The sequence below is a fragment of the Anser brachyrhynchus genome (genome assembly GCF_964034855.1).
Source record: "Anser brachyrhynchus genome assembly, chromosome: 1".
Taxonomy (NCBI): Eukaryota; Metazoa; Chordata; class Aves; order Anseriformes; family Anatidae; genus Anser; species Anser brachyrhynchus.
In genome coordinates, this window is record NC_137694.1 from 40078057 (window position 1) to 40097339 (window position 19283).

At 37.1% G+C, this 19283-nt stretch overlaps 1 long non-coding RNA gene across 3 annotated transcripts in view; it reads left to right on the forward strand.

Moving 5' to 3' along the window:
• The window catches only part of LOC308191730, a 126885-nt gene that overhangs the window by 33680 nt on the left and 73922 nt on the right, over window positions 1-19283 (forward strand). Inside the window, exons 2-4 of one of the 3 annotated variants that reach the window (XR_013948234.1) lie at window positions 4259-4378; window positions 10699-10776; window positions 12163-13192. This is a non-coding gene — a long non-coding RNA (uncharacterized lncRNA). Of the gene's footprint in view, window positions 1-4258; window positions 4379-10698; window positions 13193-19283 lie in introns of those variants that run through there. The other 2 variants (XR_013948232.1, XR_013948233.1) reach the window with 2 other exon arrangements.

Consider the following 19283-nt stretch of genomic DNA (forward strand, 5'->3'; position numbering starts at 1 on the left):
TATGGATGATACTCAGAGGACTGAAATTCAACTTCTTGACCATTTCTACTACATTATATACCATATACATACATACATATACATACATATACATATATATACATATATATATACACACTGAATTTGCATGAATATAATTTGAGCTTTTCTTGTTTAGATGGTCTCCAACCTCTGTCTTCCACTACCTCAGTTTCTTCTGAAAGTTTTTTTACCATCATATATAGAAACGCATACACACACGCACAAAAATAGCAATCAAGTGTATTGCTATAAGCTGTAACTTTCAGAATTAGAGTTGTGTTAATTGTAATTAATGAAAAGAAGTTGTAGTAATTATAAATTGATGTATCATTAAGATGTTCAAGAGACTTATTGTGTGAGAAAATTGAAGAAATTCTGGTTTTAGATTATCATCCATAAAAAAATACATATTTTTCTCTTGCTCCCCTGTGTATATACTCAGATGCACATATGCTTTCACGAGGCTATACTGTGTGATTCACCTATCTCATATTCAAGAAAAATGACACTGCATTTCTGTTGGTATTTATCACTGCTATGCACCAAATCACCAAAAGTGGCCAGATTCAGTCAATAACTTCAGTCTCCATACATGAACATTTGGCAGATTCTTTCTGCCATTCCCATTACTTTAATATATTTTGTAATTTACAACACTTGAAAAAAGATGCCGCAGCTAATGAGAAGAATACATGAACTACCTGGCATAAATTCAACAGGTTGACAAACAGGATTATCCTCTACACAATAGTTCATTCAGACACTAAGGTCTAAAGCCGTTTTGCTTGAATACATTGTGGGTTTTTTTTTATACAATTGGACCCTAATCTCTTTGGACAAAAGGTAGATGACTGCTGAGGATCCTTTTCAGATGTCTGATCAGTGATTAAAGTTTAAAAATGTCTGATTTAAGACTAATTTAGATTATTAATAAATATAGTAATCCCTTTCTAAAACAGAGCCAAAGTCACAACACAGAAAATAATTCAGTGCTTGCTAGAATGGTACTAGATTCTGGTGATAATGAAGGAGACGTTGCAAGCCTGCAAAAGGAAGATATACTTTAACCCAAATATACTAGAAATGATGATAAGATTTTTTCTGTACATTAGTAGAAATAAAAGCTTAAATCATCATAAGTAATAAATTTTCATTCTCACGTATTCACCTTCACCAGTATTGTTTCTTCAGATACTTATAAAAGCTAGCTTAGCTTGCAAAAGGACTGCATCTCAGTTGTGGTGAAGTTCATCAAGATTCTTTTATTTTCGTCTCAATAAACAAAGATGCTCAAGCTTGGAGAAACTAAAACTAAAACTAAAAAAAAAAAAAAAAAAAGTGTCATCCTTCTCATTCTAGGGGATTTCTCAAAGAAATCTGAGAGATTTCATGAAGTTAGAGGATTACCCCAATGTCCATGCTCATGTTCTCTCAATCTAACAAAATACTTGGCAGAAACCATTGTGTTTCTGTACTCATGTTGACATCCCTCAAAAAAGTCCAGGGCCTGAGTATCAAATATGCTAACCTTATTTATTAAAATTAATAGTGACAACCTGCAGCAATTTGATGTGGCTTGCTGTGATGTAGTTTATCATAAATGTGAACTAAGCTGTTTCTTTAAATATGTAGAGAGACTTATTTGACATATAGGAAACAATAAGCAGTCTTACATCTGTTGATTATGGCTGAGCCAGGCTAAAAAGAACTTGTTTATTCTTAAAAGTATTCGTATTTTCCATGGCCAAAATCAGGTTTTGAAACTCATGGTTTACTCACTGAAAGGATGAAGGTGGCAAAGAAGAATCACAGTTTTTCCTGTGAAGGTGTACGTCTATGGTATTTCTCCTTGAGCAAGTAGCCAGGGAAAAATGTCAGCTAACTGTTGCAGACAGAGTAGTGTGGCTGAAACATTATTTTTCCTACCTATTATCTGATTTCTTTGCATCTTTCTAAGTGTCTCCTTTGGGATTATATGTATATATATATATATATAATATATATATATAAATATTTATTTATTTATTTATTTATTTTATTTATCCCCAGATCTCTATTTTGGGAGAAGGCCCAACAGTTTACACTGCTGGAGGGCTGGGACACCCATTTTAGCACAGAGATTATTGAAAATGTTCCTGAGCTACTACTGCATATATTTCAAAAATGTTCTTTTACTTTTGATAAAAGTTAAGTTTGTCTAAATGACTTTCCATTTTGCATTAGTGCAAGTTCTATTTCTGCACAGGAAAGCTAGATAGGCATCTCAAGGAATTCTGCAGATTGTCACCACTATACATTAATTATAATATTTAATTTTTATATTTAAACTCGAGTAAGACTGTCCAGAAACTGAAGCCCACTACATCTCTACAGTTACAGTTGCTTGTCCCCTGTCACAGAATACTTATACCGAATCATAGAACCATAGAATCATAGAATCATTCAGGTTGGAAAAGACCTCTAAGATCATCTAGTCCAACCTTTAACCTACTACTGACAAGTTCACCACTGAACCATGTTACTAAGGTCTACATCTACAGTCTATGTAATGGGTAGGGTTCTTAGTCTACAGTAACCTCTAAATGATGCCTTACCTATGCAATTCCTAGTCAACGCAATTCAAAACCAAGCCAAGGGTTACACTAATGTTTGGAATTATTACAGGACAGTGCTCAGAACTGATGCATCTGCCCTGTCTAGTTTATTAGTAGGGACAAATACAAAATAAATCATTTATTGTGGAGGTTCCTCCTGACAACCTCATGACTAACCTGGAACTTATTCCTAAAGCTGAATAGTTGCGAAGGCTTGTTGAGAGCTGGAAAAACAGAAAAAACAAACACTGCCTTCTGCTTTTTCTTGTCTTGTTTTCATACTCGGCTCAAAGAGAATCACAGTTTCCCCAAATGTGTTGCTTATTTATTATTCATCATTAAATATCACATCCAGGTAAATGGTTGTCTATAAACTGAACAGCATTCATCAGTCCATGTCTTTAGCCTGCCACAACTATCAGATATTAAGTCTCAGCTGGAGCCTTTGGATAAAATTCTACTAATCCTTAACATGCCCTGGAAAGTAACGTAAATGGGGTCAAGTACAACAGCACTGAACCTGCAGCAAAATTCCATTTATTTATTTATTTATTTTTAATTTTCTCAAAATATATGTCTGCACCATCAAATTCTTTAAGTATAGCTACTGTTGTGATCCCTGTGGTCAGGACTTCACTATGTCTGAAGCATTAGAGTATATCTGAAGCATAACCAAGAGTATCAAATATCTTTTGTTATGTGTGGCTGTACTACACTGTTGATTGATCATCTGTTAAAATACTAAGCCAGACATCTGCCCCTGTTGAGTAGCACTTTGTTTGGGAATGGCATAAAGCTGGTGTTAAGCAGCATGCCACATCCCAGCTGGGGTAACCTGTTACACCCAAAGAATCACCAGGGAATACAGCTATATAGATCATCAATATTTCCCCTGGTTAAACATGCACTTCCTAAAGACATCACTGTGAAGCTACTTTTTTGACTTTTCTCTAAAGATTCTTTGTAACACAAGTCTTCAGAGCATTGATTCTCCATCTTTGTCCCTGCTGCTTGGACAGGACTCAACATGCAGACCACAAGCCTATAGGCACAGAAATTCTTTGGACAGCTCCAGACAACTTGTAGCCATTAAACAGTGTTTGATAAATGCAACCTCTTTAAAAACTGTTACTCAATAAATCCTAACTGCAAATATTATTATTATTTTATTTTCATCCTCTGAACAGGTATCCCCCTAGGCCTTAAAAATACCACTAAAATATTTTATATGATTCATATATCATGCTGTGTTTGTGCAGGATTAATTTGTATGAGGTGAAATTGCGGCCTTCTGTGAGCTAAAGGTCATTTCAGATGAAAACTTATAGCACAGTGCCTAGATATGAGAGCTTCACACTTATCTTTAATGAATGTACTAGATATGCACTGGATTCCACAACTGAGCTCAGCAGGAAGATTTTGCACTGATTTTAAAACTGATTGCACCTCTGTGTGTTAACTCACATAAATAACTAAGCTCTTCCTGTGACATATCACATATCTGAGTAGTGCATCATCCCTTACCTGGGCACAGCTCTCTGGCACCATCGTTTGGTAATGTAATGTAGTTCTGAGCTGTGTCAAGCAATTTTCTGGAGCTAATGAATATTAGGCCAGAACCTTATTGATGTAATGCCTTTCAGCCTCTCCTCTCTGCAGATATTACTCTACTAGACATGGTTTCTTTCTTATCTGAGCCCCACCAGCAGGACTGGAAATCCTGGGAAGCACAAAGAGACTCAAGATGACAAGGCATAAAGCAGGTAAGTCCAGATATACTTTGGCAGTATTAAGTTTATGTCCTGTGTGAGAGAAAAAGCCCTGCTGATAGCATGAATTTAATCTGTCAATAATTAGGCTTCATGACCCAGACTTGCAACTCGGCTAAGCTAGTGTTGGGCCAGATGGGCCTACCATACAGGACCGATATAGACCTCTGCTCACTCAGCCACCTTTCCACATCTTTATGGAAAGAGTACAGCCAACTGCAGAGACTACACGTTTGTAAGCTGGATGGATGTCAGGATCAATATTCACTTCTAAGTCTCCCAGACACTTTTAAGGTTTCACTCTCTGCACCTCTTCTCCTTTCTGGAAATACAAGTCTCAGTCTCATAAACCATGGATCTGAGGCTTCACCTTACTGAGCTCACAGTTCCTGGTACGCTTTGTCCCAATGCAGCTTTTTTGTGCTTCCTAATTGATCCAACCTGGCACCTCAGTAGGCTAACAGGAAGCAAAACTTACAAGGAAGGTTTCTGCATTATACTCATTGCTGCTTTTAAAAGTGCTAGATGGCCACAAGTTTTTGAAAGCACACAGCTTTGACTTCTACCTTGGGGTAGATATTGCCTCTATTAACAGCATATGGTGAAGGCTGATTTTTCTGACAACGAGTTTTCTTCTCGTCCCTCCCATCCCTCTTCTCTCACAGCTGACAGAGGACATCTACCTTTACCAGTGCTGTCTGACCTGCACAAACCCATGTCTCATTTGAAAGTCTCCAGTCTCTTTAGCTGGTTTATGTAGAAGCAGTGAAATCACACTTGTGCAGGCACGGGTAGTTAAGGCACAGTCAGAAGCAACAGCTTCTCTCAGCTCTCATTAAAAGTTTTCCTACACTCTTTCTGCTGAAAGTTACATTGGGAAGAAACTGATCTTGTCACAGTCAGGATACTTCTACAATGCAGTCCATCAACAGGGAAATGGCACACAAAATGGAGAATAAAGCAAAAACAGAACTCAGTTTTATATAGATGTTTGAAAAATCTTGCTTGAAACTTGTATATTTATTTTTTTGTATTCTAACACAGCTAATTTATTCAGTGTCATTTAAAGGCACATATTGCCTACCTTCAGCTGCTGTGAGTTCTTCCTTTTTCTATTGCCTCTCAGATCATTATACTAGCCAGTAAATTACACCAGGCAATAATTACCCTGTTAAAGTAGTTTTCAAGCATCTATGCCTTCCCCATAAACTAAGGAGAGATGCAACAGAGATCTGAGTCTATCTTCAGTGTGTTGTTAAAGAAATGATATAGGTTCAAGAATAGCATATCACAACTGGAGAAGTCAGAATGACCAGTAACATAGGAAAGAAGAGAATGTTTTCTTGTCTCTTGCTTTAAAGCAGATTTGCCCTAGCAAATTTTTGCTTTGCTTGTCAAAAATAGCTTCCATTAAATTCAAAGCAGCTGTACGCTCTTTCTTTTATAGGATGCACCTGGGAGCCCCCAAGCAGTCCCTCTGATTGGAATGGGACTATGAAAATGAGGGCAGAGACTTTGTTTAGTGTATTAAATGTGCAGGTAGGGATACTTAAAAGCTCAGATGAGGAAAATGCTGCTTTAAGTAAATACTGGCTAAGGAGTGGTTAGACCTTCTAACAGTTATGCTGCATGTAAGGAAAAGTATATAGAGTGGAGCAGCTTGATTTAAAAGATTCTTTCATATTTTTAAGGCCTATGATATTTTTGAAAAGCAGTTGTTTAGTCTGCTGAGCACTTAGCATTCTAGGTATTGTGTTCATTGTGATTATCAAGAGTTATCAAGAGAAATGCTCAGAAATTACACTTCTATACTTGGGGTGCTGACAGTTTCTTTGGGAGTGTTTCTTTTTATCAAAAGCATGTATACTAGTACTAGAGTGGAAGAAAAGGCCACAGAGAGAACAGCCTTGCTTAGAAGAGTTAAAACAATGCTGAATATCTTCCATAACCCCTAGAAGTGATATCAGATATGTAGATATAGTTTATTTGAAATTACAGCAAGCTCCTTTACCTATGTGAGGTTACATCTAAGCTGGAACTGCTGAAATAAGCTGCCCTGGGATAGATTTTTGGATCTCTTTCCCTGCATGCCCCCAAAGAAATCAGTATGTTGATATTGTTCCTTGATGGTTGGAAGTAAATATATCTTAAAATTATTTTAAGTAAACTTAAATCAGTGTTTCTCTGTTCATAATGATTTTTTTTAGCCTTATTCAGATTTAAAAATTGTAGGGTTTTAAATAGATAATTTTCCTGAGAATGACAGCAAAAAAAAAAAAAAATGCGTGGGTGTTAACTCTGGTAACAAACCTTTTACTATGACATTGTAGTCCAAGCTGACAAACAGGAAATGGGTATTTTATTTCATTTACTTATAAAAAGGGCCTTCTGTCAAAACATTCCCAGAAAGCTTTCCAACTGATATACTCAGTTACAAGTAGTTGTAACCTTATGCATCTTGAGTTCATATTGCTCCCTGTCTCTGTAATGGAGGTAAGAGAGGAGACTCAGCCTTGTTCTCACTTGGATTATTGTTTTGAACTGAAGTTCTCAACAAATTTTACATCTACTAGGAAAAGCTCTGTTTATTTTTTTGCTATGACCTGCATTAGGCATGAACTCCCACTTTCTCTAAAGAAAGCATTGTGTAAGTAACTACATGTGTTATTTTAACAACTAATGTTGTTGCCAGGATCTGATCTGTTTTTGCAAAAGCGGATCTTTCTTAACGGCATGTGCATGTTTCCACAAAGCTGGCTTGCAAAACATTTTTAATAAACTAATAATTGTCATTTTATTTTCCAAGATTAAGGACTTGCTCCCAATAAAAGACAACTGAGTCTGTTGTATGTTATCCATATTATTCCCTCAGGTTGTGTTTTGTTTCAGTCACATTATTCTTTCAGTTTCTGTTAATCAGAATCATTGTTCTTCCTTTCCACTTGCAATCCTGTGGTCCTGGTCATTATACTTGTATTCTCTTCTGCTACCTGATCTTGTACGTGTTTTGCTTCTTTGCTTTTATAACTGATACTTAACCAATTTATATTTTATACTTTACTTATAACGTGTGACAGCCTGGCAATCTTTTAATTGAAATTGCATAGCAAAACAACTCAAAAACAATTTATACAGCCATACATACCCATACACACATACCCATAAAATAGGTATGAAGTCTGAAGATATATTAGAAAATAATGATGATATTAAATAATTTTTTGTATTGGATAGGTCTTTGTTAAGGTTTAAGTTGTGGAGCAATCCCAGTTTTAATCAGCTTTTGTGTAGGATAAGCAGGAGGGTTTCCTATGGAGTTGGAGGAAATAGATGAAATTTATTATTATATGTTAATTACATAGGGGTCTCTTAGTTATCTGCAATTGCTTTCCCCAGTAAATGAAGTTTCATGTAGTGCTTCTGTGATCTCTGTTTTATTGGAATACCATATATTTATCAGGTGAAAGCATTATGAAATATTGCAGCAAGTGGTTTCCTAAAGCTAAATCTGGAACAGAGTTTGCACTTATCTATGCTTATACTGAATAACTTGCTCATGTGTTTGGGCATACATGCCTTTAGTGAGAGGAGTCATAGAAGAAAGGGCAAGGAGGAGGACAGCTCCCTTCTCTGCCTGCACAGACAAACTTCCTGAGGTCAGGTTCCCCCAGGGCCAGCGCAAAAAGCCTGCAGTTGTTGTTCTCTGGACTAGGATCTTGTGTAAATGTTTCAGCCCATTTGCAATTTTCATCTAGACATTAATTTCATACCAGCATGTCAACCCCCAAAAGCTCCCGTTTGCAACATATCAAGGAACCCTTCACATGTGTCTTCCATGTAAATTAGATTATGAAGACTAACAGACTGAATGGTGTGGTCCCTTTCCCATTTCAACTGTGCCATCTGCAAGGTTTACAGAATGCTTTGTAAATTATTCTTAAATATCTAGCTCTGGATTATTTTTTTTTTCCTCAATTTATGTGACTTGACAGGATTTAATCATTTTCATGTTTTAAAAAAGTGTAGGTAATAAAGCCTCTGGAGTCATGGCTAGCTAAATAATATGTTGATTACTAATAATCAAGTTTCTAAGATATTGCCTCTTTTGATAAGAAAGAAACTTTGAGATATCTTTATGTTTCAACCACTTATAGGTCTTTCATAATTCTTTTAATTATCCTGAATCTTTTTGTTTGTCTTTTGTTTGCTACATGCTATCTGTTTGCTAGGTGACATAGGGCTTTGTTTAGTTGGTACAGTGTCCCTTTTCCCTCATGAAAGAAAAAAAAAAAAAAAGTTTGTCCCAGTACATTCATCTCTGAAGGTGTTAACAAACTCGTAGCAGGTCTGAGCCAGTAGCAGAAGGTATCAAGCTGCAACTGTTCTTTTCTCTCAACTTTTGAGAAGTGCATCCTGCTTAGTTCAAAATAATTGTTATTTAACTAATACCCAGTTCAGTGACTGTATTTCTCTGTGTAAGATGTTCCCCCTTTCTTCTCCCAGCTTCAATTTCCTTCAGATGATGTTTCTTTAAGATAAGCAAGTCACTGGGATAAGTGGGAGCCTGGTTTATTTTACTCAGAAAACTTTGCTTCTTTCTCACTCTGCATTTACTGTTTCTGATTTGAAGTACCAAAACAATGTACTTTTTTCCAGATAACAGATATCTGCCTTAAGCCCATATGTTTTAGAATAATTGCTGTCTTCCCCATGGCACAAGCACCATGAAGGCGTAGATTCTGGTAAAGAAAGACATGTTTTTTTCAGTGAAAGGCAAATCAATGACAGGACACTGAATCATCTTGCCTAGAAGTTACTTAGAAGTTCAGTTGCTGGTGGAAATTACAGTTAAGAAATGACACTGGTATCTTGTGACATGCAGTCCTGCACAAATTAAAGATACATCAGATTGCCACCAGAATGGTGGTGGAACAAGCCCCACATGTGATTGCCTTCCCTCTGCCCCTTTTGGAGGCAGTCTTTTGACTCCAGGGACTGATGTCTGGCATTTCAAGATTTCTTAAAATGGAAATGGTAATTTTTAAAAGATGGACAAATTGGTTAATGAATGTGTCTTAAGTGCCCAACAGAATTATATCCTTATAAAATGAAGAAGATGAAGAACAACAGAGGCATCTGCATCCTGCTCAGCAGCTTAAATATATATATATATATACATGTTCCTCCTAGGATTCTTCTTTCAAACAAACAATGTTGTGCAACTCATTCCTCCCCACACAATCTGATTCAAGGAATCCACTTCTTGCAAACCTGATATGACTTCAATTCCACTGCCATGACCCTGCATGGAAGAGGAGAGGTGGGAGGAAAGTACCTGTACAACATTCTTAGCAAAGTGGTGGAAAGACTGTACTGATACCCTAGACATTTCTTAAGGTTGTTGTGTATTGAAGGAAGGTACATCACTGTAGGGTAATAAAACCTCATTGGACAAAGTATTTAAAGTGGCTTCTAAGCTATTTTCACTTATTTCAGAGACTTCACAGACATCTGATATGCAAAACACTATGGAAAGCAGGAATGTATTAAACCATCCCTTCATCAAATCCATTCCTCTTCCATAGTGAAGACTGTAGGGAATGATGTTAAAGGTAATATTTACTAAGTAATATTTGTATAGAAATAATCTAAAAATCCAGTAAGTAAGCATATATATATATATATATTTTTCTCTCTGCCATGTTGCCTTTAAAAATCAACAGGCAAGATAAAGTCTAGAATTTGAGACATACAGCTAAATACAGGAAAGTTTCTCTTGAACATGTTTAAAACTATTTTCTTCTTTAAGAGTAAAGGTTATTGGTTTTTTAAAACTGAATTCCTCATTAGTGTCCTATTTTAAGTTTTTATGACAATTCTATTTTTTTTAAACTATGTACCAAAGATGTTCTACAAACAGACATTTTTGTTCTAATCTATGATTAACCTACTACTTCTGAGTAACTAAATTATGCACAATTCTTTCATTCTATAGTATTTACATACCTCCAACTTTCTTGGGAAAAACAAAACAAAACAAAAACAAACAAAAAAAAACACTATTTCTTGAGGCACTGCTATTTTCATTTTACAGTCAAGAAAGTCAAAAATTTAGAAAGGGGCAAGTTCAAGATCTAAGAAGAATGAAGAGAGCATAAGCTACCTTATTTTCCACTGAGTGCCTTTTCTGCAGTGTGAAACATCAAACTTTATTACCATTGACAGCAATTATAGCTTAATTGAATAAATAAGGAAGAAGAAGATTATTGATTAGCAGAGGAGCCTTTTTTTCTTTTTTTTTTTTTTCTTTTCAGATATTTTGGAATTCTTCTATGAAGGGAATGCAGAGGAGAAACAATGAATAACTGTATTGAATACACATCGCCAACTCTGTAAGTAACCTCTCTTAAATGAGGTTTTTAAAGCCAAACCACAATTTTAAATGTTATGAGTAATGCTATGCAAACTACCTTAATTGATAGGAGAACCTTTGACAAGGTGTTTTTAATACTGTTTTTTGTTGTTTTGTTTTTATGTATGTGTGTGTGACATCTACAAAATGAGATACTAAGATCATTATTAAAAACAAATCAGTACAAGGATAAGAAATTATCTCGAGGATTCTTGAGCATCTCAAGAACTGTCTTGTTTATATGCATTAGCTAACTAGAATATGGTACATAATCCAATAAGTCTGTAATGAAAATAATTAATCAGTCATTCCACTAAAATACCTTTTTACCATGTTAAGCACCTTCTGATTCTTTTCAAAGAGCATCTTGGAGTTTCCTCTATTACTCCAGTTACTGTACTATTCCACCTTTTTTAGAAACCCAGTTCATAAAGGCGCATAGTCAAGATTTCTGAAATAATTTCCAGTATAAACAGCTTTTTGGTATAAATTGTTCAGTAAATATTGATTTTGTAGCAATTTCTATTATATAACAGTAGTGACCCCTTTAAAAATTACTTGGACTTGCACAGATGTAGATTAGATTGTTCTGATCTTATAACATCTACTGTTGTAGAATGCAGAATCCTTGGCATTTTAAAATAGTCATATACACAGCATAATATATATTTGTATACTGTAGAGAGTGCAGCTGCTGTTAATGTGTTACAAAACTGTCCAGTCTCTGATGAATACTGAACTATTCTCCACCAGTCGGACTGCATGTTTACAATACTCAATACATCTGGCTGACTTTAATTGCATTAGCTTTGCTGCACCAGAGGTGGCATAACTTTCATGCGAGCTAATTAGATTTGCTCAATTTAAACAGACACATTAATGCAGCTCAGCAAGGCTCAATTAAATCTGTTTTCAAAGCAAAGACACAATGAGAAGCATTATGGGTAATGCTATGCAAATTGCCATATTGGCAGAGAAGTTGTGTGAGTTGTTTTCAATGCCTATTGGCACAAAGTAAGTTTCTCCCGTTAGATTGCAAAGTCTAAAACAGCAAGACATTTGTTCTACATCTTCTTTCTTGGGGTTCCTCAAAATAGTGCATCTGCCTTCCCAAGAAAAGGAAATGATTTGTGACTTTATTTAAAAAACTTATGTCTTAGATTTCATCCTAACCTTTGTGCCCACTGATTTGTATTTTAAATGCTTTCCCTTACTGAAGCAACAGCAGTACCTAATAATAATACATCTCCCTAATGGGATTTCAGAACAATTGTGTATTCCTGGTGTTTCAAACTTATTAGACTTAGCATTACTGTTACCCTCTGCCAATGCTCAAGTATACCTCTCTCTCACTTTAACTTTTCAGTTATGTCTTATGACCCAAAATCACAGAATCACAGAATCGTCTAGGTTGGAAGAGACCTCCAAGATCACCTAGTCCAGCCTCTGACCTAACACTAACAAGTCCTCCACTAAACCATATCACTAAGCTCTACATCTAAACATCTTTTAAAGACCTCCAGGGATGGTGACTCCACCACCTCCCTGGGCAGCCCATTCCAATGCTTAATAACCCTTTCGGTAAAGAAGTACTTCCTAACATCCAACCTAAAACTCCCCTGTCGCAACTTTCGCCCATTCCCCCTCGTCCTGTCACCAGGCACATAGGAGAACAGACCAACCCCCACCTCTTTACAGCCTCCTTTAAGGTAACTGTAGAGAGCGATAGGGTCGCCCCTGAGCCTCCTCTTCTCCAGGCTGAACAATCCCAGCTCCCTCAGCCGCTCCTCGTAAGACTTGTTCTCCAGACCCCTCACCAGCTTCCTTGCCCTTCTCTGGACTCTCTCGAGCACCTCGATGTCCTTCTTGTAGCGAGGGGCCCAAAACTGAATACAGTACTCAAGATGTGGCCTCACCAGAGCTGAGTACAGGGGGACAATCACTTCCCTCGTCCTGCTGGCCACGCTGTTTCTTATGCAAGCCAGGATGCTGTTGGCCTTCATGGCCACCCGAGCACACTGCTGGCTCATATTCAGTCGAATATCAACCAGTACTCCCAGGTTCTTCTCTGCCAGGCAGCTTTCCAACCACTCATCTCCCAGCCTGTAGCTCTGCTTGGGGTTGTTGTGCCCCAGGTGTGGGACCCGGCACTTGGCCTTGCTGAACCTCATACAGTTGGCCTCAGCCCATCGGTCCAGCCTATCCAGATCCTCCTGCAGAGCCTTCCTTCCCTCGAGCAGATCAACACACGCACCTAACTTGGTGTCATCTGCAAACTTACTGAGGGTGCACTCGATCCCCTCATCTAGATCATTGATAGAGACATTAAAGAGGACTGGCCCTAGTACTGAGCCCTGGGGGACTCCGTAAGTGACCAGACTCCAACTGGATTTAACTCAGGAGCCACGGTAGCAGCCAATTATTGGATCTCATTGTCTCATATTTTAAACACTTATATATATATATACCTTATACTCAGGTCTTTTCAGTGGAGTAGTAATTACAGTAAATCTAAAATACAGTGATACTAAGAGGTCCTTGAATGAGTGAAAACCAGCAACTGTATTGAACAATATGAAGGGGTTATTGCCATATTGGTATCGGATGAACCAATATGAAGATCATTATGATTAGCCAAATGTACAGCACAATTAAATTCAACACATTGATTACAAATAGCAAAGAAAAATTACTGTCCCTGAACTTCAGCAGATTGTGTGGTCCCACAACACATCCAGTTTGGCCTTGACTTTGTTGGAAGCTTTTACTTTTCATTCATATTCTCAGAGCTCATATGTTTTGCTATCAAATTGAAGGATTTGCAGAAACAAATGATCTAAACAGAAATAGAATATTCTTCACAGGCTTCTGATCAGAATCTCTAGAACTCATTCCCTCAACTGGATCCATTTTCAGAAAGATGATTTCTTACTGAGGATCTGCCACCGTGTTATGGCTGTGTCTTCTCAGACAGCTCTCTAAACATACATAGCCAGAAGTATTGGGTTTACATGGCAAGGTTTTGATATTGGGGGGTTGCAGAGGTGGACTCTGTTATAAGAGTCCAGCAGCTGCCCCGTGTTAGATAAGGGCCAGTTTCAGCCAGTTCCAAAGGGACCCACTGCTGTCCAGAGCCGAGCCAATAAGTGATGTTGTTTGCACCTCTGTGAGCACAGATTTAAGACACTGGAAAAAAAATAATGCTGCGGAACAGCAGCTGGGAGAGTGAGGAGTGAGAAACAGCCCTGAAGATGCCAAAATCAGTGCAGAAAGAGGGAGAGGAAGTGCTCCAGCCACTGGAACTGAAGTTCCCTTGTGGCCTGTGGAGAGGCCCCTGGTGGAGCAGGCTGTCCCCCCTGCAGCCCATGGGTGCCATGGCAGAGCAGATCTCCACGCTGCAGCCCATGGAGGAGCTGAGCCCATGGTGGAGCAGGTGGATGTGGCCTGGAGGAAGCTGCAGCCTGTGGAGGACCCCTTCCTGAGCAGACTCCAGGCTGGAGCTGTAGCCCTTGGAGAGGAGCCCACACAGGAGCAACTGATCTGGCAGGAGCTGCTGCCTGTGGGGGAATCATATTGGAGCAGTGTGCTCCTGACGGATGGACCCTGTGGTACAGACACATATCTGGAGTAGTTCTTGAAGAGCTGCTGCCTGTGGGAAGCCCCTGAAGGATCAGTTCGGGAAGGACGGCATCCCGTGGGAGGGACCGCACCTGGAGCAGGGGCAGAGAGTGACCGAGAAGGAGCGGTGGAGACAAAGTGCTATAGACTGACCACAACCCCCATTCCCCTGATCCCCTGTGCAACTTGGGGGAAGAAGGTGGAAGAGGTTGTATGGGGGGAAAGTGTTTTTATTTTGTTTTCTTTGTTTGTCACTTCTCTAGCTTGTTAGTAATAGGTAATAAATTTTATTAATCTCCCTATGCTGAGTCTGTTTTGCCCAAGATGATAATTGTTGAGTGATATCCCTGCCCTCATCTCAACCCTTGAGCCCTTTTCATCATATTTTCTGCCCCTTTCCCTTTGGGGAGGGGGAGTGAGAGAGCAGTTGTGGTGGAGCTCAGCTGCTCAGCTGGGTAAAACCACCACATCAGACTATAACATATTCAGAAATTTTGCTGTGACCCATCCACCTTAGGGCTTTTACCCTGGGTGATAAAGAAAGTTTTGGAAAAAGTAGAATAAATCTCTGTCAAAACCTTAAAAACTGTGATGGACTCATCTGGCTCTTGGCATTTCCTGTTGTTGTTGTTGGTTTGTTGTTGGTGTTGTTTTTTAATTCCTATTATAAGACAATTTCAATTTACTGTAATTATCATAATAATTTGTGCATTTCAATTAAGTAATGAAAGTTGTTTGGATTTCCTTTCCCAGTTTGATGATTTATCCAGAGATTTAATCTTTTCTAAATTGCCATATGAATATGAAGGTAATCCAATTCTAGGCTAACATACCAGTTTTAAAAAAATCTTTTGACATTGTAGCTTATATGTCACAGTTCTGTGTTTCCAGTGCTCAGGTTTCAGATATAATGGCTACTGCTGAAGTGATGATTTCTGGGAAATAGAATGCATTCTCTGGAAGCCTAAAAGTTAGAAGTAAAACTTAATAGGAATAAAACTTAATAAATATGAAGGAGAACAAGAAGCTCAGGACTCAGATGTACCATTCCTGAATTTTAAGAGGCTTAAATTTGTTAATATATACATATATATATATATATATATTCTGTCTAAAATGTTATGTTACTCACTAAGGAATAGTCTTTTACAAGACTTCAACACAGGTCACATGAAACCTAACTTTAAAAGGTGAGTTTTTTTATGCTTTTGACTGGGAGAAGAGTTGAGGTAAAAATAAGTTTAATTACATTTTATCCTCTTAATTCTAAACTTGACAGTATATAAACTATACACCTTTTGAGAAAAACATGACCTTTAACCAAAATAGTCCCAGCTGGAACCATTATAATTATAATGCTTATTTATTAATATGACTGATAATGCATAGAAACACAGTTGCAGTTATAGAAAAGTCAATTAGTGCAACACTCTAGAGGACACACTTTAAATGGATAAAATTCAATAATAATTATAATGACTTTCATCCAGAAGGATTCAAAATTAGATTATGAATATAACGTGGTGTCTCCATGATTAAAGGCTCAGTCTAACTCTGATGCCAGTATGAGTTTGACCCTTCATGCTTCAGGAAATATTTTCGACTTTAGCCTGAGTTTGTGCCGTCTCACTTTTAGGGGGAAGAAGAGGACCTAAAGGTGTGAGATGGAGAACTGTTCAAAAAAAACAAGCACTTTTGGGTCAAGAAAGATTTAGAATTCATGCCTCTACCTTTTGAATTTTTTTTTTCACCTCATGTATTTGAAAGATTATCTAAAAGTTCTGTGTTGCACCTGATCCATAAATTCCATCTTTTCTATGATTCTATGAAATTAGAATGTCCATGAAATACTGCTTACCTAATCAAAGAATCAACTTTAGTATGCTTTTCTTTCTCATTATTTGGAGAGAGATTTTTTTAGAACATTCTTCATGTACTTTCTCTGTTGCTTTTCAAGTCACCAGAATCTTCAGGTGTCTGTGTTTTTTCTTGATGTCATGTCACTGGTGTCTATTTCAATTCCTGACAAATATTCCTGTGTATCATAGAAATGAACCTTTTATGTAGTGATGCCTTTTCTTTTTTTGGATCTTAGATTGCAACAAATTGATCTGCTTTCCTGATATCAACTTCTCTATTCGTCTTATCACAAAGAAGTTAAATTACTTGTTACTCTGGTACTTACACATGGAAAAAAATGTGTAAGGAAAGTTTTTTTTCAGTATATCAAAGGCATAACAAGATCCAATGACTGGAATCTGATCTTTGCCTTTGAAATAAGACAATTTCCAAGCAGAAAGTGCAATTAAACATTGGAACAGACTTCCCAGGGGAGATGGCAATTCTGCTTTCAAATAAATGAATTATGTCTGAAGTTCTGGCATTGGTCCTTTTTCTGAGAGTATTTGCCACTTGCAGTATGGAAGGTCAGACATGATGATCCCATCAGTCACTTCTGGTTTTCAAGTCTATTCAAATATAAATCCTAGAACTTACCATGGCCCAAATATGTTGCATCATACCACAGTGTTTCAGAGTGTCACATATAAAGTGTCTCAGAGATCAGCCCTTACAGTAACCAGGCAGTTATTTATTCATCAAATATGAAATGCAGTGGAGCTTCTTTTCTTATTCTATAGACCATCCTATATTTTTGTGCAATGCTCATTCAAATATAAAATTTAAACCTTTATTGTTTGGGAGAACAATACATTAAAGTTAGGATTTAATGGAATTAAATTATTCAAAATGAACATAATTACTTTTAGGAGCTGTATCTTTGTGAAGTCACTTAAAAAGATTTGCATTTTGATGTTATCCCACTACTATTCTTAGTGTGTTGTTTATAGCATAAAATTCAAACTCTTCAATGCAAGTATAGCCTCATATTTCTACTCAGCCTTTAAATACTCTTATTTTGTTTATTGAATCTATGCTCTGGGTGCAGGTACATTCCAAATGCATGTGTGCAAACAAGTTCTCAGTTTGGAAGACCTTAAACCCAATTACCAAGAACACTTTTTCCAAGATTTCAAAGAAAAATAGAATACATCATAGTAGAATGAAGCATTCTCTAAGGATTCATTGTGATGATTCACATTTGTTGCTTTCAGAGAAAACAGTTGTGCAAATGCCAACATACAATGAATCTCAACTGTTAAATATACACTTGAGAATTCCTAAAGACAAAGCAAATAGTTCTAAGACAATCTGCTATGTATATGACTATATAAAGAAAGTCTCATCTGCACAGACTCATTCCCTGATAAATGGATTAAAACAGTTATGTATTATGCTATTGGAGACATTTTTGTTTAATATTAATTGTGATTTTGATATTCATAACAAAGCAAATGTCTTCTGGCCTCTATATGACCTAACTATTTTATAAAAACTATTTTAAAAAGAGCATAAATTGTAAAGTAATGTAGTTCCAGTAAATTGGATGCTGTGAAATTATTGTAATAAGCTATAGTATGAAATCTTATAAAGCAAGTATAAAAGCAAGTTTCATCCTAGAAGTTTTACTGCTGTTTTTGAAAGCATGGCTACTGAAAATATTTAAACGATAAACAACCACGATTTTAAGGCCCAATGATAGAGACTTGACTTCCAAACTTCAGAAGACACTTTGCACGCATTTCAAGAGTTTCCTTTTTTTTCTTTCTTTCTTTTTCTTTTTCTTTCTTTCTTTCTTTCTTTCTTTCTTTCTTTCTTTCTTTCTTTCTTTCTTTCTTTATTTCTTTCTTTCTTTCTTTCTTTCTTTCTTTCTTTCTTTCTTTCTTTCTTTCTTTCTTTCTTTCTTTCTTTTCCCCACTTTATCAGTGTTTTCAAATTTTGTTAAATTATGAGTCCTTGTAGTCTTCTCTTCATAACTACGGAAGGGAGCTGTTAGTCTGCTAGTCAATTCTCTGCAGCTTTCTTTGCCAGGGAACATGTTCCTTTGTTTTGTAGCCTGCACTGACAAGGAGACATTACATCTTCAGGAGCAAATGAACGTGCTCCAAACAAAAGCTACAGAGACAGACTAGGGCATTATTCGAAGCCTTCACCTACAGTGTTAAGAGATCACAGTCTCCAACTAATGAGATCCAGACCCATGTATAACAGGGAATGAAGACCATCCTTCCTGACCTTCCAAGATCTCTGACTAGCAAATAGCTGTGGGACCACAGCACAATAGAGCTAGCAGCTCATCTCTGCAGCTCCCACTGACTTTATTGATGATGGTAGGCACAATATCAATATTCCAACATGATTGTTGATGCCTGGGGGAGGATGCTACAGCCTTATATCATGAAATCAATATTTTTTCAATTGGTAGTGGAAGTCATAATGCCCTTCAGCTGACAAGGATTCCCACTAAGGGCTACTGCACAGGCAGGGTATACTTCCTGCCCCAGTGCACGGCAGTGTTAGGCTTGGTGCTGGCATATGTTTGGTTTGCTGTTAAGACATGAGAAAAAATGTGACATTTTAGTGAGGGTAATAAACTTCTCTTTGGGAGATGTTCCATTATCTTTGATGTAAGTGTCATTCCTGCCTGTTACTGTGCTTTCTCTGGAAAAAACATACACATGCACTCACATGCACATACACACATGCAAACATACACATTGGAGAAGACACAGTGCTAAAGATTATTTACCAGCACAACCCATTCATGTGTGCAGCTTCATTGCAATACCATATTTTAAATATATAAGTACAACTTTTTTTTTTTTTTTTTATTCCCCTCCAGGTATGTGGTTTAAGAGAGAGTGTAACACAAACAGAAACTGCATTATTAATGATAACATATTCTAATGAATCTGTGTAATGTCTTCTGGTTCAAAATTCTACCATTCAGATACCCTGAAATTTAAAAAA